This window comes from Gobius niger, assembly GCF_951799975.1.
Source record: "Gobius niger genome assembly, chromosome: 16".
NCBI classification, from domain to species: domain Eukaryota; kingdom Metazoa; phylum Chordata; class Actinopteri; order Gobiiformes; family Gobiidae; genus Gobius; species Gobius niger.
Genome location: NC_136867.1, coordinates 8470559 through 8493169, shown reverse-complemented (window position 1 = coordinate 8493169; position 22611 = coordinate 8470559). Strand labels below are relative to the sequence as shown.

General features: G+C 45.5%; 1 long non-coding RNA gene across 5 annotated transcripts in view; it reads right to left on the bottom strand.

The window, feature by feature from the left end:
• LOC306976410 overlaps positions 1-22611 on the bottom strand; it is a 48438-nt gene that overhangs the window by 16199 nt on the left and 9628 nt on the right. For 4 of the 5 annotated variants that reach the window (XR_013793766.1, XR_013793768.1, XR_013793769.1 and 1 more), the window contains 3 exons: positions 19309-19431; positions 18166-18304; positions 17976-18076 (listed from right to left, as the gene is read on the bottom strand). This is a non-coding gene — a long non-coding RNA (uncharacterized lncRNA). Of the gene's footprint in view, positions 1-17975; positions 18077-18165; positions 18351-19308; positions 19432-22611 lie in introns of all 5 variants that reach the window. The other variant, XR_013793767.1, reaches the window with a different exon arrangement.

The following is a 22611-nucleotide window of genomic DNA, read 5'->3' as shown; positions in this document are numbered from 1 at the left end:
GTCTGGTGCCACACTAATGGATCACGTATTCAAAGGCCTGCGCCCGGCCCTCGGTGTAAAAGCGTGCAGTTTTGCCAGGGCAGCGTCTCTCCTCTTAATCACTATCAAGTTGTAAGATCAATAAAGCTTAGAGCTTAATGTGCGTTGCATTTTAGGGAGGAAAATGGAGCCAGTGTACTCTGTAAATGTTCTTAGCGGCGCATGTGAATTTCTGAGCAGTCAAATTAAGCAGGATTAGAGAGTGAGGGAGGCAGGGAGTGGGGGAGTGTGTGTGGGGGGGGGGGGGGGGGGGGGAGCACACCGCGCCTCATGTGACAATGCCCGGTGTGGTCCGAGGGGCCATCTGACCCCGGAGACAACCTACCACAAAGACGCACACATACGGGTGAGCAGGTTATTGTCAAACTCACGTCAAGTGCTGGCCCACCGTGAGCCACCAAAGGAGCCACGGACGGAGGCTGCTCCACAAGTTTCTGCTTAGTGCTCTGCGTTGTTACTTTCAGAGAACTCATGGGCTTGACTTTCCCCTTTTCACTTTGATACTCTGAATGTAGACACCATATCCAAGATCTCGGCATTTGTCCAGAACTCCGAAGAACGTTTCCCTCAACTATACTGCAGAAACGCTTCCAAAAACATCCATTTCCAGGCTCTCTCCATCTACATTCCCCCACCCCGTTCCTCTGGCCTGAATGTTTGCGGGCTGCTGGTGAATGTGCGGGCCCTTCAGCGGGCTGGAGGAGGCCCCAGTGCACTGAAATAGCAGCGTCTAACCAAAAGAAATGAAACGCAGCCACTTATTTGTCAGGGTGTCTGCCGCTCGCCGTCTCCTGCTCGCCGTCTGAATATGCATGAGGATTTGGGAGGTATAAATAGCGGAGGTGTCCATATTGCCAGTGCGTTTTCCATCAGCACAGAGAAAGGCTTTAATGGGCTTATTATCGAAGGGCATTACATCACCAACGGCCAATTACAAATGCCTTAGGGGCGGCAGAAGGAAGTTACTCCAGGCAAAGTTAGACGTCGTATAGGGTCTATAGGTGTGCATTTCATTAATTCGTCTGTACTTGGTTAAGAAAGAGGTCGTTATTGAGGTAACTTTCTTAAAAACTACTGAAGATTGAAAAGGCTTTGATAAAAATGTATGAACAGAAAATATATTTTTGGTGTCAGTATTCCAACAGTTTGACCTTATCAAAGTAATGTGAGATCGAGCAGATGGCACCACCCTTGTGTTTTGACTGTGTTGCATTATCAGATCTCCAAATGCATATGTGCATCGCAAATCTTAGCTTTGGGTGTTTAGATTTGTTTAGCAGCATGCTCCCTGGCCCACTTCCACCACCAGTCTCTGCAGTAATCACTCAGTCAGACTTGTGCTCTACTTTCAGCTCGCACTTCTGTCTCTGACCCACTTTGATCTGCCCCATTAGAAAATCAGCGCAGATCAGCTCGAGTTCAACAATTCTAAACTGCCCGCTCATCTACTGGGAGTCTTATTGCTGTGGCTTGAGTTGGATGGAAAGATGGGGCACTCGAGGGGGTGGGGGGGGTGCAGCAGAGGTCAGCGGCAGAATGCTCTGTGTATGGCTGCACAGAATCAGTGTGTGAGATTAGTGCTGCCGATACAAGCAGAGCAAGTGTTGGAGAGAAAGAGAGAGAGATAAGTTGAGGAGGGTGGGCTGTGATCTGATCACAAGGCTGATAGGAGGAGGCTGAGCCCTGTCCCCCAGAGCAGCTCTGCCGATGGATGTGCTGCCTTCAGGGACCTTCACACCAGTGGCCCAGCGGCGTGTGGTGCGCTCGCAGGACACCGGCGGCCCAGGCCCGGCGGCGTGCGGTGCCGGGGCAGATGCAGATGAACCAGACCCGAGAAACAATCGGGCCGGTGCGAGCGAGGCAGAGGGAAGAGAGCCTCTTTATCAGGGCCATTGATCGTGGCGTGTGTGCATTGATCCAAGTCCACCATCTGCTGGAGTTAGATAAGCGTGCGAGGGCCTGGGCATTGTGCTGTCACTCACTGAGAGTGCACTATGAGCGGCAGAGAAAGAGCCAGATCCAGCCGGAGCACGCACAAGAAGGGAGTGGTGATGTGGAGCGCGGAGCGGCGAGGGGGGCGCTCGGCAGCAGGGAATTATGGGGCAGGATTAGCCTCCTCACTTGCAGGAAACAGAATTTTAAACGGCTGTCTCCTGGCTCCCTCAGACACACACACTAACACACACTACCCCCCGCGTCTTCACTGCCCCCAGCCTGACTCCTCACTCTCTACAGTCAACTTCATCTCACAGCTCCGCTGTGACACAGGCCAGAGCCGCAGACAGAGCAGTGATCATCTCTCATGCTCTACGGCCCTGTGCTTATAGGCTCCACTCATTTCCTATTCAAGCGCCATCATCACCAAACAGTCAGGCAGGATCTTATCACAAACATTTGCTGCACACTACTCTACTTAAGCCATTTCCTGACAATTTATGATGAAATACAGTCTCTAGAGGGTTGGCCACTGCTCTCATCAGCCTGGTTCATTTGATCTTCATCACTTTTGATCCATAAGCAAAAGGAGTCCTTGCTACAATCCCATTTTACCAGCACACAAGGAGGATTTGGGGAGAAACAATATGGTGTATCACAACAACATAAGTCCATGTGCATTTGGCTGAGTGGCACCTGTCCCCTTCCCCCATGCTGTCCCGGGATATGGATGGACCGAGGGGGAAACATAGTGGTTGCCTGGGCGACCTGTAAAAGAGCAGCCGTAGCAGTAGCACCAGGCCACACTTGGGCTGTGAGCGGCGCCCCCGCCCTCACCCCGCAGCCCTATCTCTGTGCAACTGTCTCTAAGTCCATTCTGCCCCGTTGTCGCTACTTTTTTCTTTGCTCCATTTTGCTCTTTAGAATTTGCACATTGGGGTCCGACGCACAAGGCCGCTGCTTTGTGCGCGGGTGGGGGGTGTTTTTGATGTGGCGAAAGTGCTACGGAGGGATTAGTGTGGCCGGTTGGATCATCTTACAGCGCCGACCCCCCCCAGACTCGCGGACAATGGGGATTAAAACTTCTCTTATTCTTCGGCCCCGACCGGCGGGATGACAAAGACGGTATTCCTCTGGGTCTTTTAACGGGGGCTGCGCAGCTGAAGTTGTGCACCGGGAGCGAGCGTGCGAGGGGGGGATGGGGGCCCGAGCGGGGGTCTTCGGCACAAAATTAATCCTATGGAATTTTCTCCTCATTGCGAATGGAGATTTGTATAGCTTTGGCCTTGCTATCGCAGCCGATCCCACAAAACACGTCAGTGTCTGTCAATGGAGGATCAGAGCATCCGCTGGAGAGAGAGCAGTCAGTGTGTGCGGCGCCCAGGGGCCAGACACCGCAGATACACATCTACATCCACTCTTCAAAGGCTACGCGTCAGTGGCTCATTTGGGAAAGATTTGATAGATTCATTATATTTCATTTACACATTGAAGCCGCCTTAACCAATTACAAAGGCCAGTGAGCGGTCCATCCTCCATCACAGGCCGGCACATTTAATATCGACTGAATAAATAGGGAATCAAACGGTCACATGAGGCACTCACCACTCACTCATTTTCACACCAGTGTCAGACACTTGAGGTAAGTTGGGGGAAGTGTCTTGCCCAAAGATACAACAACAGTGCGCACCTGCGGGATTTGAACCGCTGACCTTCTGCTCACAAGACCAGCTGGTCAGCGATCAAATGCAATAAGAAGCAATTAGCAGATCCCAAAGACTGCGATGATTAGGTGCATTAAAAAGCCGCTAGGGCCGGGCTATGGCCAGACAATCGGCATTTAAATGTCAATTACCTTCCACCTCTGACTTTGTGTCGGTGCAGAAGTCAACAATACATGACTAGCAGGTTCAATTATGTCTGGGCACAAACCATTCTGCATCTCACATTGTGTCGACTCGCCTTTCTCACAATGTCACCCCGCTGATGGATCTCAAAACGCATTGTTGTCTTTTGGGGTGTTGACAGCCAGCAATTTTCCAAGTACAAAAATGACAAAATAGCCCCTCCTCCACTCGGGCGTGTGGTAAAATTGTTTCTCTAATAAAAAAAAAATGCATCTTTTGATTGCAAGGGCGGGGATATAGTAAATATATGCACCCCCCTCCACCACCTCCTCAGCCTCTTCCCTCCGCCTCGCTCCTCTCTCTGTGCAGTAAATAAAAGATTAAATGAGTCTTCTAAAAACACGACTGGTCACCAGAAGATAATTGTTTCAGCTTTGTTTACTGTGCGTCAATGTTTTCTCCCTTTTTAGTCCCTTTTTTCTTTTTCATTGTGTCCGTAATTAAAAATCCTTTATTTTCAAAGTAGTTCTGAAAGAGGACGCTAAATTGCCTTTTCAGTGTTTATGTTGTCATTGGGCCGCTGTGGAGACGGCAAGAAGGGGGGACAGTCGTGGTGTCCTTGGGTAGGATGCAAGATCAACTTTTTACAAAGTGAAAGCTCCTTCTGTAGAGCGGTGGCGCTCAGCTATCATGGCTCATGGCGTTTCAAGAAAGGTTAGTTCTTTGGCGGGGTTTGTCTGTAAGGATTTGAATGTCAGGGAAAGTAAGTAACGACCAAAGGTTAATTTAATGATGAGGATTCAGTCAATATCCAAGAGGCCGATCAACATCAGACACTGTGATATCTTTTACCCAACATATTTCTAATGTAATATCTTCAAACTGGTCATTATACACAATTGAGGTGTTGATAGATCCCAAAAGCGAGCCATGTAAATTTGAGTGAAAAGTACAAACGCTACACTAACACCTTATAATGAAGTGTGCCTCTCCTCCACAAACATGCTCAGAAACGTGCTTATGTGGCACAGAAACACATTTCCGCAGAGCTGACTTCCATGCACACTGATGAAGCCCCCGTGTGGCTCCCGTTCTCCTCCCAGAGCGGAGCTGGAGGTCTGCGTATGCTCCTTCACTGTGTCAGAGCTGACAGCACATGTGACAATCAGGGAATTCATTAGAAAAAAGGTGACAATGAGGTTTCCAGCAGCCAATTTTCCACATCTCCCTGCGCTCTGCAGAGCTGACGTGGGCTGAGTGTAAAGCCTCTCTCTCAGATATGAAGGAGCTTTTGGCCCTGCAGTGAACCACAGCAGAGCGGGCCAATAGCACATTATAGAGCTGGATCTCACCCTCACAGGTCCAGCACATTCACACATTCACATCAAACAGAACAAGGCTGCAGCGCCGTGCCATCACAGCGCTATCCCTCTGCCTAGCCATGCGCCCATAATTGAATCTCAGGTCGGGATTCATTCTAGGATGTGCACTTGACTCGGTCAAAAACAACAGTTACAGGGAGGCAATGTATTTTTTACACAGCACTTCACATTGATTAGGCAATGTGCAGCCACCAGAGGTGCTCTGGATTCTAGATGAGTGTCATTTGCATGAAATGAGGTGTTTGGTGCAGGAGGAGAGGGTCTGTGCTATGACACCACACACACACAGACCCCTGTCTACACGTTGGACCTAAGCAAAAACCAATGACCACACACAGGTGATGATCAGGGGCACAAGGTCAAGTTCAGCTGGAGCATAGAGTTCAGACGTGTTCAGTAGAGTATATCTTATATCTCATAGAAGATTTATCCCACAGCACAAGAGAGAAATGAGGAAGAGGAGGCCCTGTGAAAAAGGCCCTCTGAGAGTGCGGTGCAAGCTGGAGAACAGTCCTGCCTCCTCCCGCGCTGCTGTCAAACTGCATCAGCGCTGAGGAGCAGTGACGCGCCTCTGACCCCCCTTCTGCACAAAGGAGTCTGTGAGGACCCACTATGCATTTCACATTCATTTATCCCTTCATGGGACACGGCTGTCAGGGTCAGCCTGGTGCGATGAGAAGGGCGGGAGTGGAGGTCCGGGGGGCTGAATCTCGGCTCTGAAGGGAGCGCTGGTGTCGCAGGTTTGGAGCGGGACAGAGCAGGAGAATAGACAGGAGATTTGGGGTGAGACGGGGGTGGCCTCCCTCACTAATAAAAACTCAAAGAAAGGTCTGTCCAGAGGCTTTATTTGATGGAGCTTATGCTGCCTTCCATGGGGTCTTCAATGGGAGCTGGGAGAGCGTTCCTCTGCCGAAGCCCATTAGCCTGCATTAGCAGCGTCCACACAGCCAAACCCTAAACAGGCCACAATAACCGCGAGGTACAAGGCTTGAGCCTTAAGACCCAAAAGGGCTTTGAATAGATGCTTCGCAAATCATGTTGTTGAACAAATCAGGTATTAAGGAGAGAGGAGTTGGTCCGAATTTACTTTCCCTAAAGACCTTAGTTAAGCTAGTTACTGCGGAGCTTTAGCTCGACATTGCTCGCTTGTGAATGATCGTGCGTGTGTGAGGGGCCATCATTCTTCCTAGATCTTAAACTATGACACCCAAATACCCCCCTGCCACAGAAACCCATCCACTTCTACCCCCCGGCTCACCCTCGCACACAAACTCCACCAACAATGGGCCGCTTTTGGCAATTAAATGCTATTTGGAGATCGGGGCGCTAAGCTAATGGCATTACTGTTGTGATTCTTTGGCTAAATGGCAGATAGGATTTTCTCTCTTCACCAATAAAGCACTACTCACTGTCTTACCAGCATTATGGAGCTTACCTTGGCCTAATGCGCCTCAGCCTGTGCGATTACCATGTGAATATTGCCTCTTTAACACTGTCGGCAGCCACTGGAGGCCTGTCCGTCATACGCTTTGCCCCACCACCCAGGTAGGTCGCCAGCCTACATTTGTCCCTCACATTCTATAGCGTAACTTAAGCTGAACATATTCAATCAAACTCCTTCCTATTTCATTCACCAGTATTATTATTTGCTTTCTTTTTTATCACGGAGCCATGCTGGGAGAGAGGGAAATCCTTCCCCGTGTTAAATAATTGACCCCCGCTAGAGTTCCATCTCGCCCCTGCCACCGCCGCTCTTGTTTGTCCAGAGATCCGGTGTGGCAGGCACCTATTCTGCGGGCAGGGCTCTTTGAGAGGAATATGAAAAGGCAGATTTAAAGGTGACGCCTGGTCAGAGGGGAGAGGGAGCGCGGGCGTCCCCCTGTAACCCCCGGGCGACAGCTAGAAAGGTCTGTTGCAACAAAGATGTAAGGAATAACCAATGCTATTCCTATTCCTGTCAGTCAAGAAGGGGAGCCTTGTAAATCTACAGTATTTACCTACCATACCAGCCCCCCTGATTTAAACCCTGGAGCACCAACCATTTAACCATCATGCCTTCTGTTTGTTTTTGTTTTTTATAAGCCTTTTCAAAAAATTGCTCTTTTTGGACTATTTATCCATGATGTATTGAATGGAAATATCCAAGTCTTTTCGTTTGTTGGTTTACATCAAAAACACACATAAACCACAGACTTCTCTACAGTTCGCTGAGAAATAATTCAAATTTTTACTTCTGCTGCCTATACAAACAAGGTATTCCAAAACATGCCATTAGCACTTACTGATGTTGCGTTCACCCGCTATAAAAAACATTACAAGCTAAATTGCACCCCGCAGACATTTGCTCAGCTCCTCAGAGAGTCCGCCGCCGTGGCCGACCAGTTAAAACCATTTCAGCCACTGCTATGATCTTAATTAGCGGCACCTAAAGCCCATCTTCTCTTCAGACAAGTCTAATTACTCCCAGCGCCTCTCCCGAGCCACTGCCCCTCTGCTGGCTCAAAGGAACGGCCCAATCTCCAGTGTGCGGATTACAACCTGGGATACATCACGGGTAATCATCTCCCTCTCACCCCCCCACACCACACCACACCACACCACACACACCCTTGGCCCCTCCCTCACCTTTTCTATGAGACGCACATCGCCATTTCCCCGCTAATTCATTCACATTGTATATTAAACAGGCCCTTCACTCCAGTCAGAGAATAAGTCCAGAGTGCAGAGGCTAAGTGCGCTAAAAGAGCAGTGGTTCCTTTGTACGAGCAGCAGTCAGTCAAGCTAAATGTCTTGTTATGAGTGGGTTTAGCCGTAGCAGCATCCCTTTAACTTGCCCGTAAGGATCAAACTTTGTGTTTAAAGGCTCTCTTAATTGGATCTCTTCCTTAACCCGGGCAGATCTTTGATCCGTATTGTAAACTTTCATTGTTGTCCATCAGTATTACGGCGCTAGTGCGATTGCATGGTCTCCTCTTAGCATCCTAAACTCCTTAGTGTTGGTATCAGCTCAGGCTCTTAGCAGTGGATAAGCCGCGCTAATGTCATAATGGTGATGATTTGGCTCAGCCCTGCGCCGTTATGTCAATTCAGCCGAGGGAAGCCACAGCCACAATTAACAGAAAATTAGCTCAACACTATTGAGTGTTTGTGTATGAGGGCAGTGACCCTCTCCACCTCACACATTACAATCAATTACACTTCAGTGCTCAGCACCAGCACCACCAGTCACTTAGGTGCACTCCCACATAATGAAGAGGTTAGGCTTTGTCCGTCAACAATTTCATCTAAAAAGTGCTTTTGTTTGGAACACTTTAACAGCCGAGCTCAACAGGATTATGGTTGGCTTCTTGGTCTTTGATGGAACATTATAGAAAGACAGATGAAAATGGCAATACCAAATTTGAAAAGTAACATGAATGCAAGACTGGTTTGGGCCTAAAAGGAGATTTTTTTAAATTGGTTGGCAACAATCATTTTGGACAAGCCATCTGACTCCTCCTTCTATAGGGCTCAGGATTGTGTCATTACAAAGATATTCTGGGAAAAGGGGTACACACAAACCAAACCAAAGGAGATTTAAAAATGTGTAATTCTGGAGTAATTGCTCAAATAAAAGCATTCAGCGACTACAATTGAGTTTATGTTGTTTGTAACTGATGTTATTCTATGGACAATTGTTCGCTAGTTTGCTTCTTAACTCTGAATGGAACAACGTTTACTATTGGATATTAATGGCTACTATACATTTTCACCTAAACTTTCCAGAATGACAGTACATAATATAAAGCACTTTGAAGTTTGAGGAGCAGAGAGGGGAAGTGGAGGTAGTGGTTAGAAATGGGCTGTGTGTGTATCGGAGGAGAATATGGGGGTCTATAGGAGCACTGCTGCAGCCGCGGGTGGGTCTCACTCAAAGCCTATTTGTGATAAAAGTGCACCAGCCCTGGGGTCCACTCGCGCAGCCAGCCCGGCCCGGTGATTACGAGGGCACAGGGGCAGGACGGCTCTTTAATTTGGGGGCCTGCTCGGAGAAGGGGCTGCCACTGGTGTATCTGTAGCCAGACAATGGCGATTACCTTCCTCTTTATCTGGCAGAGAAGGGGCTTTGAGAGAGCAATCTGAGGAGCGCAGGAAATGGCACGACACAGGATTAGTGGCACAACAGGACGGTAAATTAAATGTTGGAGATGAAAGAATGAGCCTCTGACATGCATCAATAGAGAGCATTGGGTGCATTCTAATAACAAGAGCCAAGGAGAAATACCTGTAGAGATTAGGGGGAGAGAGAGCGAGCGTACACAATCATATCAATGACTCTGGGACGCTTTTGTAAAGTGCGGCTCCCTCTAGACCCCGGCAAACAGGAAGCCTGCCTTATTGTAGCTCCACTACAATGACTTTGAGAGTGTCAGAGGGTGAACTGCTCAGCATCTCCCAAACATGACCAAATTCATACGTATTCAATACTTTCAAGGACGCTGTTGGCAACTCTATGTGTCAGATGGATAAAATACCTCAATCATCTGGATCGTTCATAATTAGAGCTTGATGGCTAAAGGCTAGCAGCTATAGGAAAAATACATTGAACAGACTAATGGACTGGTGTAGCTAGCTTGCTAACTGTCCAACTACATTAGATCGAACACTGCCTTTTGTTGAAGTAAATACATATTTAAAGAGCACATGGCAGGATATTTGATAATTGCTACTTACTCAAGTTCAAAAGTTTACTCAAGATGTAAATACTTCATCAGGAGACTTCTGTGTTTCTAACGGAAAGTGTTTTAGCCTTGAAGCTAAAGGCTAACGTTAATTTAACGCTAACAAATGGTAAAATAGCCCCACCAGCTGAACACGATTTTGTGAAACACACTAATTAGGCTTGACGTTTATTTTTTAAGTTTTATTCTGTTATATATAATCTTCTTTTACTTTTAATTTACGTCAAAATGGTGACAGGAAGTAGTCTTTACGCAACACTGGCCAACAGGAAGTGCACACTTCTCAACTTCTGAGACTGAAGCTCGGAGAAGGAGCAATATCCTGGACAATCAAGCTTTTAGGAGAATTTGGAAAACCTCTCCATTGGTGTTTAGAGCGTAAAGAAAGCAACATCTCCATTTACAATCGCGTTCATTTTCGCTGCAACCAAATTTCAATATCAAAGTCAAGGGATAAATATATGCAACTGGCACCTACTAAACCTCAACACCCACGGACAACGCGGTATGTGCGCACAAGTACATACAGTGCATTCAAGAAGCATTCATACCCGTCTATGTATTCCTATGTCTGATACAGGAAAAAGTTCTGTTTATCTCCAAGTAGGTCCTCAAAGGCTTTCTTCATTTCTACAAACGCTTAGCTATTAAGTCATGCGAATAAATTGTGTTGGGATATCAGGGTTGATTTTTCTGAAGCCACTGTGCACATAAGAACATATACAGCTATTGAAATCCCTCACAGTACCTCCTCTGTCCCCATTACCGCACAATAATCCGCTATTTACACACTCTCAGGCTCCGAGTGCCACTATTTAAATAAGTTGCCGTCTGTCGCATCGTCAGCAGATCCGTGCGGCCCCAAAAACAAACCTATCTGCAATTTGATGCAATTATTCGACTTCATTAAAAGTTTCCATCCAAGTTGTTTGTTGATGCCGTTAAGAAAAAAAACATCATTAGTAGAAATTAAAAACAACTATTTCTCATTAGCGCATAAGATTGTGATTGACGGGTATTAGAAGCAAAGGGAGAATTCGCGCTAGGTGATGCTAAGGGAAGGCACGAATGATTCAATCAGTGAGTGGCTGCTTTATCTTGGTTATTATACACTATAGCGCGGGACGATGAAGAGGAGCCTGGCCTTAATCTTGGTCACAATGGAGGGGGGAACAAAGGCGTACTTACAAGCACTATCAGACACAAATATCAAATCAGCTCGAGCCGCACCTAATCCCGCCAGACGGCATTGTTGATTCAGTGAACCTGCGCTCGGGCCATGCGCAGATACGAGCGGGGAGCAGGTACGCCGCTATGGACACAAAAGCTCAAATGATAGCTCCATGTAAATATGTGTTTTGACATCGATATATTACCCACTATGTGAGTGTGACCCATTGAAATCAGAGCTGAGAAAGTGCAGATACTGGGCAAATATTACGCCAACAGTCGAAGTTGCTCAGTCACATTTTTACTTAAGTCAAAGTACTGATGAATCAAAGTAGAAAGTACAAATCAGTTTAAGTAAGTGCTAGGACTAACTTTGTGACACCAACATTTGGCCTGAACTCGTACGGCAACATGACGTGGACAAATCTTCTTCCTTGTTGTGCGTCAGTGGCATTTATAGAACATCTGCACATCGCCACCTACTGTTCTGGAGAGTTCATTGTATGAACAAACCAAGCAGCCAAATTAACTTCATACTTTGGAGCCTTTACAGAAATGTACTGGAGTAGAAAGTATTATATCTGTCTTTGAAATCTACTGGAGTAAAAGTAGTGCGTTCAACAAAAATACTACTCAAGTAAGTAAAGCTTCTCAAAACCTCGACGTAAGTACAGTACTAAACTAAATTTACTTCATAACTGACCATCTCTGAAATTACATTAAACTAGCCCCTGATCGATTTCCTACACACTTGAACTTGCATGACTGCTGGGTCTCACACGCTACTCCACAGCTGCCCTGGGACAAACTGGCTGAAGTGTGGCTGCCAATCTGCGACCGCAGCCTCTCTGACCACCATCAGTGAACGCAGTCACATGCAGTGTTCTACAAGTTGGATAACAAGAGGGATAATGCACCGTCTTAGGTACTCCCTGACCAAGGTCCAAGCTGGAGATGTGGAGTTGTTCACCTGGACGGTGCACTGCGGTCGCTCCTGACAGGTTCCTCTAAAGGATGAAATCAATAAAATCAACTGCAAACATGTAGATTTCTCCTACAGTCCAACAAAAGCCCTTTCCAACCGATGTGTCTTGCATCAAACCCTCCCTAAAGAGCCTCTCACTTTTATTACATAGCCAAAAGTGGCCAGTGAGGAACCATGCATCTTGACTGGTCCCCCTGCAGCTGCTGCTGCTGTTCCTGGTGAAGGAGCAGCCAAAGTACTCGTCCTTGTAGCGGATGGCTTTGGCTGCAGGGAAAAGGACACTGGCAACTTCATTATCCCACAATAACAGGCTAATTATTGTGTTTGTTAGCTACAAATCAGAGCACAACAGACTGCATGTCCCTGTCCTGTTTGAGCATCTTAATTACTTACCCCCCCCCCCACACACACACACACCCCGCTCCCTCCCTCTCTCTCTGTTGCCACTGCTGCTGTTGTTATTTAGCATATAAAAGGCTACAGCTAATTGTCTGGACTATAAATATTCGCCATGCAATTAGCGCTCTGGCCGGCCTCAGCACTGTGTTATCGCCCCACTGTAGGGTACGGGGAACATTCTCTGCATCGAATGGTGGTTTGATAGTGACAACACTTGATAAAAAGCAAATCTTATGCTATCAGCCCTATTTGAAGGGACGCATAAAGCTGGGGTTGTGTCAGAGCAGGTGCAGTGGAATTCGGTTCACAGCTGAATTATGCGTAAACATCGTAAACATCGTCAAAATAGAAATTGCTGCTACAATGTGCTGATAATGGAACAAGGTCAGGGCTGTTCATGTAGCATTAGATTCCTAGTCCAGGGGCGAGGCTAGACCATTTTAGGGCTGCTCAAGCATCTATTGTCTCTGTTGGTTTAAACTTTGGTGCTGCTCTATAACTGCACATACCGACCTCTCTTAGGACTCCTGGCCTCATGTTTTATCATGATACTAGTGTTTAATTCATCTGAAATACAGCGCAAAATGCATCACGAGTTGCCGCTACACGCTATTGTATTGAATGCACAAACATATCTGTTTATCAACTGTATAAGTCCGTGTATGAGGGGGACTTTCAACAAACAAAAACTGTCCATTTTAGTCTACAGTCTGTGGCACACAGCCCACTGCTGGTGCTGGTGCTAATGCAGGGACGGAGGACAGGTAGCAGAGGACTAAGGGCTGGGCCCTCACTTGGGAACCGTGTCTAAAACCGCTTAAAGGGCTTAAGACAGCTTTTTATGTTGTTTTTATTTTATTTTATTATTCATACATTTTATTATATGATGCTTGTCCATCCATCCATCCATTTTCTTCCGCTTTATCCGGGGCCGGGTCGCGGGGGCAGCAGTCTCAGCAGAGATGCCCAAACTTCCCGATCCACACACACCTCCTCCAGCTGTTCTGGGGGGACCCCGAGGCGACACCAGGCCAGCTCGGAGACATAGTCCCACCACCGTGTCCTGGGCCTTCCACGAGGCCTTGTCCCACTAGGACATGCCTGGAACACCTCCCGCGGGAGGCGACCAGGAGGCATTGCTTGTGGTTAGTTTTAATCAGTTTATACCAGTGACAATTTTTGAAGAAAAAAATGAAACTAAAATTGATTTTATTTATGTTTCATTAGTGACACCTTAAGAGGGAGAATTTCATGCAACTCTAACTCACTCATGGCCCATTGGCATGGTAGAAAAACAATATACTCTATAAGGACAAGCATGCCACTATCTGATTAGCATCTCATAAGTCTCATAAATAATGTCTCCTTACTTGAACTATTTTGGAAAGATAATTAGTTTGTCAAAAATCCATCATATTACAGGAAATGACATCTGTCTGGTTATAAATGTACTGGGGGAAAACCCCCAAACCCCCAGTTTTCTAAAAGACTGGCTCTACAGAACAAACATTTTAGTTTGTCAATCAAAATGTATAGACAGATCTTAGCATGTATTCCTTCTATTTATTTATTTTTACCAATCGGGTAACCCGCCAGGTGCTAAGCACCCTTATAGCTGAAACTCTAACATCTGAACAGGTTTGAGTTTACATGGAGTTTATCGAGTTGCATTTTTATCTGCTGTAAAGGTCGATGTCCACCAGCAGAAGTATCCCGGCGCCCCACTTCTGGAGGAGACTGACTGAAGGAGCGCACAGAAGTTCAGCAATCACACGGGCATCTGGAGGGCTCTTCAGACAGACAAGGGCCAAGCCAGAATGTGGCTCCAGGGCTAAGAGACTGCACCTTTCTCTATTGTCTACTTTCTCTAAAGCCTAATTAAAACTGGAAACTGTTTTGGGATTCCCTTTTGTCATCTGATTACCTAAAACAACTAATCAACATCTATTCTGAGCTGCATCGTATTTTACAATGTATACTGTAATATTGTATTTTACAATATACTGTATATTTAATTCAGTTAAAGTTTATTTTCATGTAGTTAAGTATTTGGTACCATAGATCTACATTGTAAATGCGACATTTGTGAAAGAAAAACAGACTAAGTGCAATGTTGTGTCTAAACATTGCGCATTTTGTATGAAATCGAGAAGCTAAATTTGCGTGTTAGCATTGGTGGTCCGCCCTATTCACATCTCAACTCTGTCTCGCTATGAACTCCGGCTGAGACGTGGTTCTAATTTAACTTTGTTGAACAATGGGGCTGTGCAGAGTGTCTGTGAGAGCTAGAAATGCATTTAACAGATTTTACTCAACTACCGCCGGCTTTCATGGTTTGATAACGGGGAAATTCGGATAGTGCTGCTTTAAGGCCAATGTGCTGTATGTAGCATGTGCTCTAATTGGGTTATAAAAGGTGGGCTACTACAATCATGCTACCTGGGTTGCCTTAAGCTGCACAGACACAAGTACAGGTTTGTGGACAAACAAGCTCAGAATCTCTACATACCTCTAAACCAGGGGTGGCCAACCCGCGGCTCTCGAGCCGCATGCGGCTCTTGGCCAATCAGAGTGCGGCTCTTTGCATGATTGGAGATGTTTAATACAATGCGGCTCTTTGCAAAATAATTGGTAAATATTTCCCATAAACTGTAACAGTCTTTGACCAAAAATCCAACCATAGTCCTACAGACCCTGTTTCCATCTCTACATGAATGAGAGTAGAATCTCTCTCCTTTTCGAGGCGGCGCGTAAAAGGAGCCCGTGCAGCCTCACTCACAGCGGGATGTAGGTTAAACAACAGTCAGGCAGATCGTGGCACTAGGATTAGCTTCTGTGCTTTTCAGATTTCTGATCAGCTACTCTTTATTTGATGTAATTTGGCCACATATTCACAGAAAAAGATCAAAATTAGGAAATGGAAAAAAGCGGAGCTCTTTTGAAGCGTATGATGCGAAGCGCGACATCGTAACGCGGAAATACGCAACGTCATGACTTTCCTTTCACATGTGACAGAGACTGTAACAGATGCAACTTAAAACAGACTCTCAGATCCTCCACAGGCTCCTGGTTAAAGTTCATGAACTTTATGCAGCCTAGAGTGCGTTCTCTGCACAGTCCAGTCAGGACGAAGCTGCAGGCACTGAGCGCACAGGCCAGGGGCGGATCAGAGGAGGGGGCTCAGTGGGCAGGGCCCCACATACAAACACACCCCAGCATTAAAAAAAATAAAATAATAATAATAATCTAATTCTGTCTCAGTCAGAGCTGAAAGCACAAAATGTAATTTAATATACATGTATTTCAATCTTGTTGAGGAGTAAAACCATTCAATCTAACACAATTATTAAAAAAAAGAAAGAAAAAGGCATAAAGTTATAGTTTATTGTGATTAAATAAAACGGTCACATTCTATTTAATCACAATAAACGACCGCCCCGGAATCTCGCTAATGGTCGGTGCCTTTGTGGCTCTTCACAGGATCAAGGTTGAAAATTCCGGCTCTTGGTCTCTGACTGGTTGGCCACCCCTGCTCTAAACAGAGGTTTGCATAAGTTCTAATACGGATTTGAATTGGGGACAGCGTTGGAATTTTGCAAAAGAAAGAGAGTTTAGGTTGATTACAAACTTGATTTACACCAAAAATCTAACCTACCTAAGAAGCATGAGGGATCCGATTTCAAAAACGAACATCGAGAGAACATTTATAAAAGTCAAGTAAGTGCAGAATGATCAGAGAGTGAGACTAGAGAGCGCTAGAGGCCGCCCCGGTGTGAGGGGCCAAGTGGAGCCAGGAGACTCGTTAGGCCCGTCCTGAGAGCTGCTAATTGGCCCGTCCAGAGAGAGACGTCTGCAGACAGGGACACGGCCTGTGGGACCCTGCGCTGAAGGGGGCTTTCCAAGTCACATGAAAGTTTGTGGGGATGAATGTACCATAATTAGATTAATAAGTAGCTTAATTTATCGCAGCGGAGGATATCAGCAGCTCCACATTAGAGGCAGGCCAGAAGATTAGGCTCGATTGGCGTTTTGAAAACACGATTAGCCCCCCGGCACAAAGACCAGGCTCTTTCACAGGTCCCTACCACAAGGGCTGGATTAGAGCGACGTGTTGAATAATCAGACTGCCCCTCATACTCCTCTCAGGGCTCCGGCACCGCGGACACAGCCAGGGCGCACTGTGAGCACACACCTCAGTGCATCCAACAACGCTCAGGAGAGTGACGACTACAACCCAAAGTTAGCCTGTGCTGCTGACTATAGGCAACAGGGCTGCACAATATGGGAAAATACTGCATAATCGATGATGTTTTTGAGATATTTTCCTAAACCATTTCAACACAGTATATTAAATCTAAACAAAACTAGTTAACAGTTATTCATCAAACTGTGTCAAAACAAGACACAAAATCAGGTTCCAACAAAATGAATTCAAACCTTTGCCCATTTTTAAGATACCATTTGCGGCTCTGTTAGCAATAATTGTGCAGATCTCAGTGATTTTGCTATATTTATTGGCTTCTTGCGATCTTCTTGCGATCTTCTTGCGGACATTTCGGTACCTCCCATGTGATAATAATTCGGTGATAAATTGTCGCTAATAAGTAACAGGGGAGAAGTGATCAGCATGAGAGTTGGTAAATAATGATTGTAGGTGACAGCATGGGCACAAGAATATGCATGAACTCCAGGGAACACAGAGTCACAGCTAATTGATTGTCCCTCCAGTCGGCTCCAGAACGGCAATAAAGACCTGAACATATGTGGGTCTGGTTGGGCCACAGCCCCGTGCATCATGAATGCAGCTCGTACTAAGCTCTAGATCCCTTTTATCCTCTACATCCTTCACATCCGGCCTCTTTAAAAAAAGTGGATTAAAAACTGATTGGCCCAAAGCCAAGAATTTTGCAGAGTATCTCGTCCATAATAGAGAGGTTACAGCCGCTTCTGTAGTATTGGAGGTGCAAATATTGAGATAGCCTATTGTCTTATTGTTTCAGCATATTTTTCCCTTCAAACTAGACGCTAGTGCAGTCAGTGTACCACATATAAAAAAGGCGCTTGTGTCCACTGCTTCAGTCTAAATGCTCATAGATTTGAACGATTAAGCTTGGTAACGATGAAATGCAATATCAAAAGCTCACCTCCGTGCACATAAACATGACGTGACCAGCCAGATGCTGGTCTAATCGTGTCTTGGTTTGATGGACAAAGAGAAAAGGGATGAACAGGGAAGAGGGCAAGTTCCAATTTCAATGATAGATCTGGGACTTGCTCATGGCCCTTGTGTACAGTATGTTTGAACAGCGACCGTTATGGAATGTTTAATTCCTACTTATGTCACATCCTGCCCATGTCCAATATGTAAATTGGTGAAATTGGTGGTTTTCCTTGTCAAATGCTGTCGCGCTTTATCAGTGAACTTATCTGACGTCATAAAATGAAACATCCCAGATTGGTCTAACTCACATTAAGGCAATCATTTGTGTTCCCTTACCCGCACACACATAGAGAGGCACCAATGGAGCACCACCTGCACTTCACTTCACTCGGAGATGACATCTTCCAGAGTCGGCTTCCTTTCACACCCGGCCACACCTGAAGTGATTCGAAAAGGCACGATTTTGTGTGACTCTTATTAACACTCCTAGCCATGACTCCACTGTATCAGAAGAAGTTCTATTTACCCTTGAAGCACAGTCACTTTTCCATTTGCCTGTGCTGTTGCCGCCGCAGAGGAATTATCCGGAGTGAATATGCAGTGCCATGCATTGGTGACAGTGCGCCGTGTCAACATGTCCTCCAGCTCTCTCCGACAGACCAGCCCTGCACACAGAGGGCACGAGATACTGAGAGACAGTCGGCACCGAGTCTGAAAGGGGGAAAAGGATTGGTCATCGTCATGTAACGAATTCCATAAACATAAATCAAATGATGAGAAACAAAGAGAAATACTGTTCAAGCAGCAGTCAGCAAAATGATGTGTTAGGTCTTATTTCATATTGCTAACAGGCGTATGAATAATTCAGGTTTGTGTATTATTTTTTTTCTTTTTTTCATTTTATATATTTTGGTTAAGAAGAAATTATACATTTCATATGTCAAATTTGGAGCTAAAATCGATGTGTTATTTTGTATTGGAAATTCGAAACAATTTACAAGGAATGCATGCAATTTAGCCGTAGAGGGCTGTCACTGCCCACAAACATGAAGTTGCTCTTCAAAAATAAAAGGTGGCTGACGGAGCAATGATCGTTTTACCGTGCAGCGACAAAAATAAAGAACTGAGGAGAAACAAAGAACTAAAGAAAAGCCTCTACAAGGTGTTCGGATCATAGACTGTACATCGATGGACTGAGGGTGTGTGGCTTCCCCCATAGCGTTCAGTGAGGGCTAACTGAAGCTCGTTTATGCTAGCAGTTTGGCTGTTTTTTTGAAGCCAGCTCCTACTTAGATTAGAACAAAAATTATATCAAGTGTGGAGGTAAGAATGGCAAACTTATGTTTAACGAGGGGCCAAAAAAGCGTCAGTGTCCATGAGAGCAAGGACCTGCGAAAGCCTGCCCCTACTTCCTGTTAGGCATCAGGAAGAAGGAGGTTAACATTAGTCTTTGGGTTAAACCTGTTTGGAAACATAATCATTTGTTTATTTGGTGACAGGTGGCAGTTGTGTGTCAAGTTTTTGGATATTTCTCATTTGATTACAGCCATTACCGTGACGTTTCTCAGTTTGCTGCAGAGAAAGTTGTTGTTAATTCTCAAATCATGCAGACTAAGGAGAGGGTTAAGAAGCTCACCCTGCACCACAGTTCCTTAGCGTTTGGACTCACTTCTTTAGCACTCAGCTCCGGAGGTCATCCGGCTCTGTCCCGTTAAGAGAGGACCCCCAGCGCCCCGCTTCCCTCCGCTCTCAGCTTGTTAGCTCACAGCTGTTCCACTGTATTCCTCCGCATCTGTGTGTGTTATCGAAACAAAACAAGGGGAAAACAAATAAGCGGCAGCCGTGTGCAGCGCGCGGCGTGTTGCGTGGCGCGCTCTGCTCCGCTGGCCTTCTCCTGCGCACCAAATTACCAAGGCTCGCCATCAGGCCGACAGCTGGCAGGCTCCCCGCGGGAATGCCAATTAAGTTTGTAAAACATTTAGACAACAAAACTGAACAAGGGAAACACGTAGTCCCATTGAGGCGGACATGTTCAGAGCTCTCCCCCCCCATCTGCAGCGGCCCACCTCCAAGCTCACAGGGCCCAGGAGAACGCCAAATATGCCCCGAGAAATACATGAATACCAAATCAAAGTCAATGATGGAGCCATGCTAATGTGTTGTTATAACAAATTAAGAGATTATGCATTATTAATAAGCCGGTGCCCACATCCGATAGAGATTGACAGCAGAGATTTTCAGGAAAACATCGCTTAACTGACAGCTCGGTAATGATAGCTCTGAGCAGTGACATGGATGCGGGCTTTGTAGGATCAAAATACAACTACAGCACAGAGTCTGAGGCGGGCTAGTGCATTCAGAGCTTGTACTGGAGTAAGTTTAGAAGTAACTGCACTTCTCAGGGTTGCATAATAGAGCTATCTCCAGAGATCGTAATCGCAAAAGTAACGAAAGGAACATCCATATCGCAAAAAGCCGCGGTATATCGCAAAAATCACCGCGGTCTTCCGTCTGAAGTGTTCGAAAGTTGAGTTTTACTTAGGATTTTCCTCTTTTAGTTTAGTTTTAGCCTTGTTTTGGTGGTTCACACCTCTCCGTCCAGAGTGCTAAGTGGTAACCTGTGCCTTGGGAGGGAATTGGGCTGCGATTACACTAATAGCTTGTGAGTGGGTAAAAGCTGCAGTACGTACATAGCCCTGGGAAGCAGTGACCCACGCTCCTCTCACTCACAGAGGCAGCCCATCAGCATCAGCCTGTGACAGAGTGACAGAGTGAGTAACTCAGACAGACAGCATGTACATAACACTCGCATACGCCCTTGCAATGCACATCCCAGCCCAGGGCAAAGCCAGAATTAGACAGCTGTAATTAACAAGCTCATTGGAGATTTTCTTTAATGTTTTGCAGCAGTTTTGGAAATAGGTTGCACTCACGACATTCTAAAATCGGATATAAGGATTTTAAATGGGAGATGGGCCTTCAGTGTAAAATATGAAGTTCAGCGTTTTGAAAGAAAATCCACAAATGTTAGATCCTAGCATTTTCTATGAGGGACTGGGACCACACATTTGCCATATTAATCTGGCGGCTTGAAGTATTTTCAACTGAGAGCAATTGACCCTTTGTGAATGAATGGCACCACCGCTTTTTAATAATAGAATGACAAACATCATCATAGCTCATATGTAATGAGAGAGAAGATGATGAACATGCTTTGCCTATCTATGGGTATCAACTAAGTGATGAAACGCTATAGCCGTCCCAACATGCTTTCTTTTCATTTAGACAGAATCGTCAACTGTCTGGACTGAGTGGTACAACAAGAAAAAGCTCAAACCTGACACATATTTGGCTTCTAATGCTATGCTGTGATGTCATCTGCATAACTTCTAGGGTCAGTGTATGGAATGTAAGTTATGCTGTTTTTTATGCAAATTAGTTCATCTTGCGCCAAATTAATGCTAGCCTTTAGCTTTAAAACTCAAACACCTGCTTCTTTTAGTTCTGCGAGACGTGGAATTAGGAACGTGGAACCAAAAAGTCAGATGAACATTTGTTTTACAACTTCTGGAATGCAGACTTGTGCTTTCTCTTTTTCAATATATCCACGGTTAAAGGTCCTGCACCTGATTTTTTTTTGGTTTGCAAACAATGAAAAATGGAGTGAATAACTTATAATAATACCTATTTTTCCAAACACACTCCCAGTTTCCACATTCTTCACAGGGATGAGTTTATGAGCACTTTTCACAATTTGCAGGATCACTTTTCAGGATCACTGTCTCAGAAATGCTAACAAACTAGACTGCAAGTTCACACCATTGGCAAGAATGGTTTATAACTATAGATGCACTGTTTTTTTTCTTACAAATTACCGAATTTACAATACACTGCAGGAGGTCAAAACTAAATTGGTTCCACTTCAAAAAAAAAAAAAAAAAACACACACAGGTACAGGGCTTTTAAAGCCACACTGCGTAGAATTTTACCCAATAAACAAAATTGAAATACAAGCATTTATTTCATCATTTATAAACACCTCATGAATGTACAAACAAACATAAGCCGTTGCTGTGAGCGGCTCAACTCTCCTTAGACATGACACTAACTTTACCATAGTGGGCACCGCTCCAGCTCGTCTCCATGGAGATGTAACTAAAGTCAGCAGAATTTGAGATTTAAAGGCTAGTTTATCATTCAAATCCATTCTTTGATTTTCCAATGCAGTAATAGCATTTTCTGTGTTTAATACTGATGGTAACAGTATAGTCCAAAATGTTACACAGTGTGCCTTTAAGTATTTATATTGCAACTCTTTACTGAATTGTTCTTATTGTGTCAAACATTCATATGTTACAAAAGCTATCGCCCCAGCCCTCCACTGACCACACTGATTGAGCTCATTTGTAGCACAATTACTACATGAATAACCCTGGTACACACGAATATTTGTCGATTGCAGTTATCATGTGGAACCAACCCATTCCATTGTGGACGCCTAATCAGCCTTAACCTGACACCGAGGCCATGGCTTTTCCCCCGACCTCCGACAATTTAAACACAATTTGAGCATAATAAGCCACTGTTACCATCACAGAGACGGCACCTTCTTGCAGAATCACCAACTAATGGGATCTAATCTATACAATAAGGGACATTAATATATATGCAAATCAGGCCGGGCCCTATCTCCCACAGGAGATGGGGCGACTTGGCACGCACTTCATATCGTCTCTGTCACACGTGTCACTTTGCCTGTTAATTACTGTTAACATTCGCCCATTGCAAATATGCAGTAGTACAAATAGTTATAGCACATGTATGGTGAAGTAATAAGTAGTAGCGGCATGGGCCCCCTTCCCCCGGTCCAGTCCGGCAAAGGGGGGGGGGGGCAGCAGAGGGGACAGGGGGTAGAGGGCTGCGGGCCGCCTGTTCAAAGCCACTCTGTGCATTGTGTTGGCCCGTAAGGGAT